The sequence below is a fragment of the Lepidochelys kempii genome, chromosome 11 (genome assembly GCF_965140285.1).
Source record: "Lepidochelys kempii isolate rLepKem1 chromosome 11, rLepKem1.hap1, whole genome shotgun sequence".
Classification (NCBI taxonomy): Eukaryota; Metazoa; Chordata; order Testudines; family Cheloniidae; genus Lepidochelys; species Lepidochelys kempii.
Genome location: NC_136390.1, coordinates 76,449,332 through 76,459,835, shown reverse-complemented (window position 1 = coordinate 76,459,835; position 10,504 = coordinate 76,449,332). Strand labels below are relative to the sequence as shown.

Below are 10,504 nucleotides of genomic sequence, written 5' to 3'. Positions count from 1 at the left end.
AACACAGGGGTGTTACACCTCCCCCAAACTACAGTGCAAGAGCAGGGCAGTCCTGGGGTAGCTCCACACCCCCCCTCCACCACCTCCTCTCTCCACCCCCTGGCTAGGTCGGAGGTGGGAAGCCAGAGTCCGGCAGCGTGGGACAGCTGCTGCTCTGACTGGTGCCATGGAGCAGGCGGGCGCAGCGTTGCCTCGTCTCCTGCTGCTGCAGGGGGTTGAAGCTGCTCCCCTTTGCTCGTGCAGCTGGTAAGAGCTGCCTGGGCGGGGGGACCCGGCTGCTTTGTGGCTGGCAGAGCCCTCAGGGTACAGGGAGCGCAGGGGAGCCCTGAGAGCACACAGCCCCTAGCTACCTCCTCCCTGCACCCTGAGCTACCCTCTGCCCACACACAGCCCCTAGCTGCCCCCCTCCCTGCACCCTGAGCTACCCTCTGCCCACACACAGCCCCTAGCTACCCCCCTCACTGCACCCTGAGCTACCCCCCTGCACACAGCCCCTAGCTATCCCGTTCCCTGCACCTCAAACTTTTTGAGCTGAGCCCCCCCACCTTTGAGTTATAATTTTTGGTTGTAGCCCCCCCCCCAAGTCCAGACAGGCGGGTGGCCTGCTGAGATGAGTCAGGGGGTGGATGTAGCATACCCTTCCCAGACCCCGACGTCGGAGCTGGCTTGAGCCTCACTGGCCCCTGCCCACCCAAAACAGAAGTCAAACTCTACCTATGCAAACTTGTTTTCCCCCCTTTCCCTGGCCCAGAGCCTCCCCCTCCCACACTGAGCCCTGGAGATTTTAATGGCATGTTGTGGGTGGCCTCAGAAAGAAAAAGGTTGAGAACCCCTGTTCTAGTCCTTTAACCATTTTTGTTACTCTCCTCTGGACCTTCTCCAATTTGTCCACATCCTTCCCGAAATGTGGCGCCCCGACTTAGACACAATACTTTAGCTGAGGCCACATCAGCATGGAGTAGAGCAGAAGAATTACGTCTTGTATCTTGCTTACAACACTCCTGCTAATCCTGCCCAGAATGAGGTTTGCTTTTTTTGCAAGTGTTACACTGTTGACTCATATTTAGCTTGTGGTCCACTCTGACCCCCAGATCCCCTTCCGCAGTACTCCTTCCTAGGCTGTCACGTCCTGCTCTGTATGTGTGCAGCTGACTGTTCTGTCCTAAGGGGAGTACTTTGCATTTGTCCGTATTGAATTTCAGCCTGTGAACTTCAGACCATTTCTCCAGTTTGTGCAGATCATTTTGAATTTTAATCCTATCCTCCAGAGCACTTGCAACCCCTCCCATCTTGGTATCATCCGCAAACTTTATCAGTAAAAAGAAAAGGAGGACTTGTGGCACCTTAGAGACGAACCAATTTATTTGAGCATGAGCTTTCGTGAGCTACAGCTCATTTCATCGGATGCATACTGTGGAAAGTACACAAGATCTTTTTAAACACACAAAGCATGAAAAAATGGGTGTTTTCCACAACAAAAGGTTTTCTCTCCCCCCACCCCACTCTCCTGCAGGTAATAGCTTATCTAAAGTGATCACTCTCCTTACAATGTGTATGATAATCAAGGTGGGCCATTTCCAGCACAAATCCAGGGTTTAACAAGAAAGTCTGAGGCGGGGGGGGGGGGTAGGAAAAAACAAGGGGAAATAGGTTACCTTGCAGAATGACTTAGCCACTCCCAGTCTCTATTCAAGCCTAAGTTAATTGTATCCAATTTGCAAATGAATTCCAGTTCAACAGTCTCTCGCTGGAGTCTGGATTTGAAGTATTTTTGTTGAAATATCGCAACTTTCATGTCTGTAATCGCGTGACCAGAGAGATTGAAGTGTTCTCCGACTGGTTTATGAATGTTATAATTCTTGACATCTGATTTGGGTCCATATATTCTTTTACGTAGAGGCTGTTCAGTTTGGCCAATGTACATGGCAGAGGGGCCTTGCTGGCACATGATGGCATATATCACATTGGTGGATGTGCAGGTGAACGAGCCTCTGATAGTGTGGCTGATGTGATTAGGCCCTGGGATGGTGTCCCCTGAATAGATATGTGGGCACAGTTGGCAACGGGCTTTGTTGCAAGGATGAGTTCCTGGGTTAGTGGTTCTGTTGTGTGGTGTGTGGTTGTTGGTGAGTATTTGCTTCAGGTTGGGGGGGCTGTCTGTAGGCAAGGACTGGCCTGTCTCCCAAGATTTGTGAGAGTGTTGGGTCATCCTTCAGGATAGGTTGTAGATCCTTAATAATGCGTTGGAGGGGTTTTAGTTGGGGGCTGAAGGTGACGGCTTGTGGCGTTCTTTTATTTTCTTTGTTAGGCCTGTCCTGTAGTAGGTGACTTTTGGGTGCTCTTCTGGCTCTGTCAATCTGTTTCTTCACTTCCGCAGGTGGGTATTGTAGTTGTAAGAAGGCTTGATGGAGATCTTGTAGGTGTTTGTCTCTGTCAGAGGGGTTGGAGCAAATGCGGTTGTATCGCAGAGCTTGGCTGTAGACGATGGATCGTGTGGTGTGGTCAGGGTGAAAGCTGGAGGCATGTAGGTAGGAACAGCGGTCAGTAGGTTTCCGGTATAGGGTGGTGTTTATGTGACCATCGTTTATCAGCACAGTAGTGTCCAGGAAGTGGATCTTAATCGCGTCTCTGCTAAGGCTGCGTCTACACTCCCCCTTGTGTCGGTAGAACGTATGTGGCTCAGGGGTGTGAATAAGCCACCCCCCGAGTGACACAAGTTACACGGACCTAAGCGCCGGTGTGGACAGTGCTATGGTGCTGGGAGAGCTTCTCCTGCCAACATGGCTACGGCTGCTCGTTGAGGGTGGAGAGCTCCCTCCCGTCGGCTTCCAGCCGCTCCAGTAGAGACTGCCACTGGGGGCCACGTCACTCACAGCTGTGAGGGCCGAGCGGTTAAGGCGTTGGACTCGAAATCCATTCGGGTTTCCCTGCGCAGGTTCAAATCCTGCTCACAGCGAGGCCTGTGTTTTAGCCACACTTGCTCACCAGGGCAATACATCTCCACCGGCCCTGGGACGCTCTCCATACACTCCCCACCCCAGGTAAACCCTGTTCTGCTCCTTTCAGGGGGATGCCTGGGATGGTGCCTCACGCTGTGTCCCTGCGGTCTCAGGCCTCTGCCCCTCACCCAGCGCCCCCCGGCTCAGCCCCACCCCTGGGTGCTGCTCCTCTCCAGAGCGTGGAAGGAGCTGAGCACGGGCAGCCCGTATCAGAGGCCAGGGGAGCCTGAGCCTCCCCCAAAAGGCCGTCCATGCGGGGGGAAAACGCTGGGGAATGTGGGGCGGGTCTCCCCGCCGGAGGCCCGTGGGCCCGTGGTCATCTTTCGAGTGCTGTAAGCAAAGCTCCAGAGAAGTGGGGGCCCCACCTGAACCCCGCTCCCCTCTGCCTCTTAGCCCGATGCCCTGCTCTTGCTCTGCCTCTTCCCATCCCCCCTCCGCCTCCTCCCCCAAAACCTGCGCCCCACCCCCCCTCGGCCTTTCCCCCACGGCCCCGTCTTCTCATGCCTCTTCCTGTCCTGCTCCACCTCCTTCCCCAAGGACCCCCCTGCGCCCCGCTCACCAAAGACAGAGAAAAGGGACGGGTGCCTGGCCCCATGGCCCCCGGTAGCCCCCGTTCGGGGAAAGGGGCGGAGAGGAGCAAGCAGGGGGTGAGTGGAGTCCTGGGGGAAGAGGCGGAGAGGAGCGAGGGGCAGGTAGGGGGACCTCGGGGGCCAGAGGAGTGAACAGTGGGGGGGCGGGGCCTCGGGGGAAGAGGATGACCGGGGGCGGGGCCTCTGTGGCAGGGCCATGCTCTAGGCCCCGGTGGCCCCCCAACTTCTCGGGGTCATCTGAAACCCAGGATGAAGGTGACACAGGGCCTGGTTCCTGATTGGGCTAAGATTCCATAACAGCTCTCCCTTCCTGGCAGTGTGAAGGGGCTGCACAGGGGCACAAAGCCCTCCAGACACGGCCGGAGACAGGGAAAGGGCCGTCAATGCGGAAGAGGATCAGGCCCAGAGTTAGACAAGGGGTGCAGAGAATATTCTGGATTCAGGTCATTGCACTTCGCCCTTGCTCGAAATGCTTCCTGTATTTTCTCCATTTCACTCCCTGACTCTCGATCTCTGCCCCTTTCCCCGTTTCGTCCTCAGAATTAGCACGTTCAGCCAGTTAATCGCAGCAATCCCGCCATAAGACAGCAGCCTGAAATCTCAGCTCTCCCCCGCCCCTCGCACGAGACCTGCTGCCAGCTGAACTGGAGAAAGAATGGGGAACGTCTCTGGCAGAGGGTGTGAAACAGACACCCAGAAAAGGTGAGTTTTCACAGGGACTGCTGGGCACGCATGGACTGTGGCTGGGGAGGGCGCTGCCAGACCTCCCTCGGGTGACCAGACAGCAAGTGTGAAAAATCGGGATAGGGGTGGGAGGTAATCGGAGCCTATATAAGAAAAAGACCCAAAAATCGGGACTGTCCCTCTAAAATCGGGACACCTGGCCACCCTAGACCTCCCCCACAGACTGCCACTGAGTGAGTGGGGGGCAGTTGCACAGACCTGCAGTGACCACACGGATTGTGAGGTTTGCTCCCCTCCTGTCTCCAGTGGGGCTGAGGTTTCTCCCTGAGCCTGCTGAGCCCTGTGGCCCTTCCCAGCCACGCCCATGGGAGCAGAAAACACCGAAAGACCAGGCCGGGGAGGTCATATGGTTTATTGGACCCGGTTCTGTTGGGGAGAGTGTAGCCAGACAGCCCTGTCAGAGGCCCTGTGACAGACATGGCTCTTCGCCCCTACTAAAAAGCGTGATGCACACACACCAACATCCTAGGTGGGAAAATATTTACCCTGATAAAAGAAATGTCCAGTAGTCGACACTTATTGTTTCTCTCCCTTGCAAGTGTAAACTACTCTTGCGAAAGCTGGCGTCACCCCGACAGACCAGCCTCAATTTGGCATAAGAAAGGAGAAAGAGAATAAAGGAGTACAGAGGTATAAGTAGGGGACCTACAGCACCCTGATTTTTGAGTGCTTTTCACTATCTATCTGCTGGTCAGATAAGTGACAGTCTCCCAAGGCTTCTGCAGCTAAGAGGGTCCCTACGCCTTGTCCCTTATTCGTCTTTCGGCGGAATTGAGTGACCGATCCTGGCTTGGCACCGCTGGAATCGAGAGATGCAAGGAGGGTAAGAAGCACCCACACCTGATCTCCTATCTTTAGTGTACACATATTTTGAAATAGAGCTCTATACTTTGTTTTCTTTCTTTGGGATTGTGGCTTCAGTTTTGTAACTTGTTTGTGTGTGTAACATCTCTACATTTAAATAAGTAGGCACTAGCAATTTTGTAACCACATGATTAGAATGTAGCTTAATAAATTTTGGTAACCATTTATGCATAAGCCTGACTTGTTTTCTCTGGTTTACTGTAAAGCAGCCAACACAATTAAAGAACCTCAGCCGTTTTGGCTCTAAAGCCTGGCCATTAGGTGAGAGTACTAAGAGCCTAGCGTTGAGTTGTGCCGCCTCCACGGGGCAAACTCTTGGGGCACCTGTCAGTCAATCCTGGCTGCCCGCTGCGAAGGAGCTCTGAGCTCTAGCAGTTAAAGTCACGGGTGTGGAGAGGCTCTTAGTGCTGCCATTGGGGCACCTGTCAGTCAGTATTGACTGCTCGCTGCGAAGGAGCTCTGAGCTCTAGCAGTTAAAGTCACGGGTGGTTAGGACCTTGGGGCATCCGTCAGCCTAGCCCGGGCTGCCCGCCGCGAAGGGACAGTGCGTCCCAGCGGTTAAAGTCACGGATGGTATAAACGGGCATAGCTGGCACCTCACCAAACATCCTTGGCCGTCGGCTAACAGAGAGAGACCAGGGCCTGAGGACGAGATCTGCGGAGCTCGAAGGCTTGTCTCTCCCCAGCAGAAGTTGGAGAATGAAAGAGATCCCCTCCCTGCCTTGTCTCTCTAATCTCCTGGGACCGACCTTGCAAACAGAGAACTCTGAGGCAGTTCAGTGCTTCCCACCGAGCCCCAGGAGCCCGTATGTAACACGGACGTTGCACTCATTCAAACAGTGCCTAGCGCAGCTGGGGGACGGGCTTCAAGCTGCTGCCAGCCACAGCCCCTTCTGTGCCCCAAACCGGGGGCGACTGCGCCTACCGGCCAGACCCCTCTGTTCCAGAACGGAGGTGCCCTTTGGTCTCTCAGCCCGGCGCTCTCACACAACCACAGCAGCTCCAGTCACCAGGTCCCCTCTTGGCGCAGTGGGAGGGGGCAGCAGGACAGAGCAGGCAGGCCTCCGAGGGGGAACTGTACTCCGGGAAGCCGTGACTCTGTCAAGGATTTAGGTGTCATACCGGGCAAGCCACTCAACATCCGCTCCCGGTGCGATGCTGTGGGGAACAGGGCCAAAGCCATCAGTGATGACGGGGGGATTTTCTTGGTTTTTCAATGGTTTGCGTGCCTCAGTTTCCCTGGGTGCTGTTTGTTTAACGAGGTGGAAGAGGTAGTTTGCTGTTACAGAGGACCAGCGGTGATCTCTCCTGTCAGTTGGGCCCTCAGGCAAAGGCCTGGAGAACGGATACCCCAGCGACTGGTGAGCGGGAGGCCCAGCTTGGAAGTCACAGCCAGGTCGGGCCAGTAGAAGGACAATGGGCTGAGGAGAGAAGACCCGGTGACTGCTTCCAGCCAGGGGGAAAGAAAAGAGGGAGGAGAGGAGAGGCTGAGATAGAGGAGACCCAGGCAGCCTGTTCACCTGGGACAGAAGACAAAGGACACAGGCTTGTGGGAAGGTGATATCGGACGCTTAGCTGGAAGGAGGGGGCTTCTGGACTGGGGAGAGAAAACAGCCAGAGCCCACACGGGTGCAGGAGAGACCTAGATGGACTGTGCAGAGGGAGATTAGGCCTGAGGCCCTGAGAGTTTCCTGTGCTGTGTTCAGACGCTCAATAAACCCCTCTCTTTTACGCTGGCTGAGAGTCACGGCAGTCTCGAGATCGGGGTTGCTTTCTTCCCTCTGGGAGTAGAGGCCCCAGGGGTCTAGAGTGAGGGGACTCCCTGAGGGGGCCCACGGCAGACAGGCATGCTCAAGGCTCAGAGAAGAGGGGTTGCAGGAGGCGGAAGGGCCTACGGCTTAACCCTCGAGAGAGTGGATCTCCGAGAAGGGCTGTCACACTGAAAGGGGTTCCTCCCAAGGACTGTACGAGGCTGAGAGAGAGCACAAGTCCTGTGAGTCCGTGACGCCATCCATGGATAGATAAAGAGAGGATGGAAAGGGAGGTGATTCAGCAGTGGGGAGACTGACACTGGAATACTGCATCCCGTTCTGGTGTCCACATTTCAAAAATAACGTTAAAAAAACTGGAGAGGGTGCAGAAAAGAGCCATATTTGAGGGATGGAGAAGACTTATAAGGAGGGATTGAAAAACTCAGTCTGTTTAGTTTTTAAAAAGATGGAGAGGTGAGCTGATGGCAGCCTGCAGTGCCTTCGCTGAGAGAAAACACCAAGTATTTAAAGGGCTCTTTAGTCTTGCAAAGAAAGGCAGAACAAGAACCAATGGCTGGAAGCAGAAATCAGAAAAATTCTCCTTAGAACAAGGCAGAGATTTGTAAGAGGGAGGGCGACTCATCACTGGAACAAACTGGCAAGAGAAGTGATGGATTCTCCATCTCTTGATGTCTTCCAGTGAAGACTAGATGCCCTTCGGGAAAGTGCTTTCATCAAAAAGCAGCTCTTGTGACACACGGGAGGGCTGGGAGATGCAGGGCGTCATATTAGATGCTCCAATGGTCCCTTCTGGCCTTAAGTCGACTAATTTATGAAAAACTGGTGGTTTATTGTATAGCCGGCTCCATCCCCAGACTCACCAGTCATTGAGTGCGGAGATCCGGGGGCAACAACTCCAAGCTCCAAGAGGCTGGGCCGGGGCAGGACATCAGCTGGGAGGGGAGGGGTGGGGGGGCAGTGACATCACAAAGGCCTTTTGCAGGACCTCCGCCCATTGGGCAAAGGTGGTGGGGAGGGGGTGACCTCACAGAGAGACCCCGACATCAGCGGGGCAGGGCCGAGGTGCAGGGCCAGGGCAGTCGCTGAGACCCCCCCGGCTTTGCTGCCGCACGTCTCCTTCTCCCGGTCTCCCCTCGAGGACGGGGAGAGAATTAGGATTCACATCGTAGCATGAGGAGGAGCCTCTGTGGAGTTTTCTCCTTTCCTACCCCTGGTTGTGCCAGAAAACGAACGTCCCTTGGACAAGGTCGGAGGCTGCGAGAGGTTTGGAACCTGTTGGGTCTGATGCACCTGCTGCAGGCAGGATTCTCGGCACAGAAAACACTGGCTTAAGGGGGCAGAATGTGATTTCCTACCGAGCGCTTTGACGCTTGGAATCACTGGGGACCTTGGGGTTTATCCTTTTGGGTTTCCCTTTTCCTCTTTCCTCCCTCCTTTCTCCTCTTCTCTTGCTTCTTTTTTCCCTGTTTCCCTCTCTCTCCCAAGGAGGAGGGAGGGCAAGGGGGGGTTGCTCTCATCGCGGGAGGTCCTCACAAAGAGGTGGGTCTGGATCTGAGAGCGATCCGCTCTGATGGTGACCTGGCCGTCCTGTGGGACCTCTGGTGAGACCTCTCAGCCGCCCGCCCCTCAGAGTCTCAGGGCTGGTTGGCCGAGCGGGGGGCTATCGACAGCGAGGAGACTCAGGTCCTTTTGGTCTCGTTTCAAATCAGGCAAATAAGTCACAATCAATGCAACGTATGGGATTAATCTTGCTGCTTCAGGTGCGGAAGGAGGCAGGGTCTTGGGGGAAGAGGTGGAGCGGGGGGGGCGGTCTGGGGCGGAGGGGGGGTTGCCCCGGGCCCGCAACCCCCTTGGGATGGCCTTGGCAGCAGTATTGGTCCCACCCCGCGGCAGGGCCGGGCTGGAACCAGGTACGGCTGGGGCAGGGCAGGGCAGGGCAGGGGGTGGGGGTGGGGGAAAGCTGGGCGGGCGGGAGCCGGGGGAGGTACCTCTCTCCAAGCCAGACCTCGTAACCTGAGATCCAGAGAGGCAGGGGGTCTCAGGACACACCCCTCCCATCGGCCTTTCCCGTTGGTTAGCGTCGGTGTGGAGATGCCTCGCACGCTGGGTTTTGTGGGTCCTACTTTCAGGCACCTCCTTTTTCCTGTAAGCGGGGGAATAGTCCCGCTCTTGTGGGGAACTGTCCTGGCTTCTGCACGACCCCGGTGAAGTGGGCTCGCGAAAGGATCTGAGTCCTCGCTCCCACTCCCTTTACCCAGTGGCCTCCCTGCCCTCGAGGACTCCCCTTCCACTCTCCTGTCTGGCAGAGTCCTCATAACCCCGAGAAGGCTGGACCCAGGATTCCTGGGGGGCTCGACCCCCAACCCTGCGGTGGTCACCTAGGACAGGGGCTCGGGTGTCCCCACTCCGGGGTACTCTCTCTGTACTGGGCACTTCTCTGACCCACTGACCATTACATATAATTTAAAGCAAATGCAAGTTATTTAATCAACAATTAATTTAAAAAAGAATAAGGGAAAATGGGAAAGGTGAAAGGAAACACATCACCCCGCTCTGTGGCAGGGAACATCACAAACAGCGTCTCTGGAACGTCAGGGCAGTTCACAGTCTGCTCCTTGTGAGTCCCAGGCCCCTTCCCCGGCCCTGGCCGTGCTGCGGGGATGCTGCTGGTCGGACACTCGCTCTGGTGGTGGCCACACGCTCTCAGGCTCGAAGTGGCAGGACCCTTCTTCCCAGTGTGGCCCCCGCCCTGTCGGGGTTACGATCCAAGCCTGGCCTGCAGAGCCCCTTGGCTGAGGCGTCTCCCTGTGCGGGGCCCGCTGCCCAGGGTCCCCCTCGCTCTCCCCAGCTGCTCACCGCACCCAGCTCCGGACTCCTCCAGCCCCAGCCCCACCACTCGGTCTCTGCACGGCTGCTGCTCTGCCCCCAGCTCCCTGGGCTGCTTCTCTGGCCCCTCTGGCTCTGGTTGCTCCCACGACAGGTCTGCTCTCTCTGGGCTGCTTTACTGGTCCCTCTGGATCGGCACAGCTCCGCTCCCCAGCTCAGCTCGGGCCCCTGCTTTCTCCTTAGCTCGGCCCCACTCTGTCTGTCTGACCCAGGCAAATCCAGCTCTCACAGAGGACGGGACCCCCCTGGCCTCCTGACTCCCTCATTAGCCTTCTCGCCCTGACATTCAGGCTGACCTGGAGCGTTGGCCTCTCCCCATTGTTCCTGGGGACTATCAGTCTCAGGGTCCTGGTTTCCCATCGACCCTTCCCCTTTTAGTACTGGGAGCGAGCCAACCAAAACACCCCCACTGACTGTTAGTAAGGGGGCAACAGTCCCCTTACATTTAGGCTGTAGCTGGTGGGGGGTTGAGGATTGGCGGCATCTCAGTGTCAGATTTAGGGAGCGAAAGTGAAAGTAGCAGCCAAGCCCAGCTCAGTATTTTTGTGGAGCTAGCCCCTGGTGCCTAACCTGTTTGGAACAGCCCCCTAGGCCCCCATCTGTGTGGTCAGGTGCCCGATCCCAGACCTACATTATTTTAAACAGATGC

General features: G+C 56.1%; 1 non-coding gene across 1 annotated transcript; it reads left to right on the top strand.

The window, feature by feature from the left end:
• Positions 1-2,874: 2,874 nt before the first annotated feature.
• TRNAS-CGA (transfer RNA serine (anticodon CGA)) lies at positions 2,875-2,956 on the top strand. Its single transcript has one exon. It is a non-coding gene; the product is annotated as a tRNA-Ser (tRNA).
• The last annotated feature ends 7,548 nt before the right edge of the window (positions 2,957-10,504 follow it).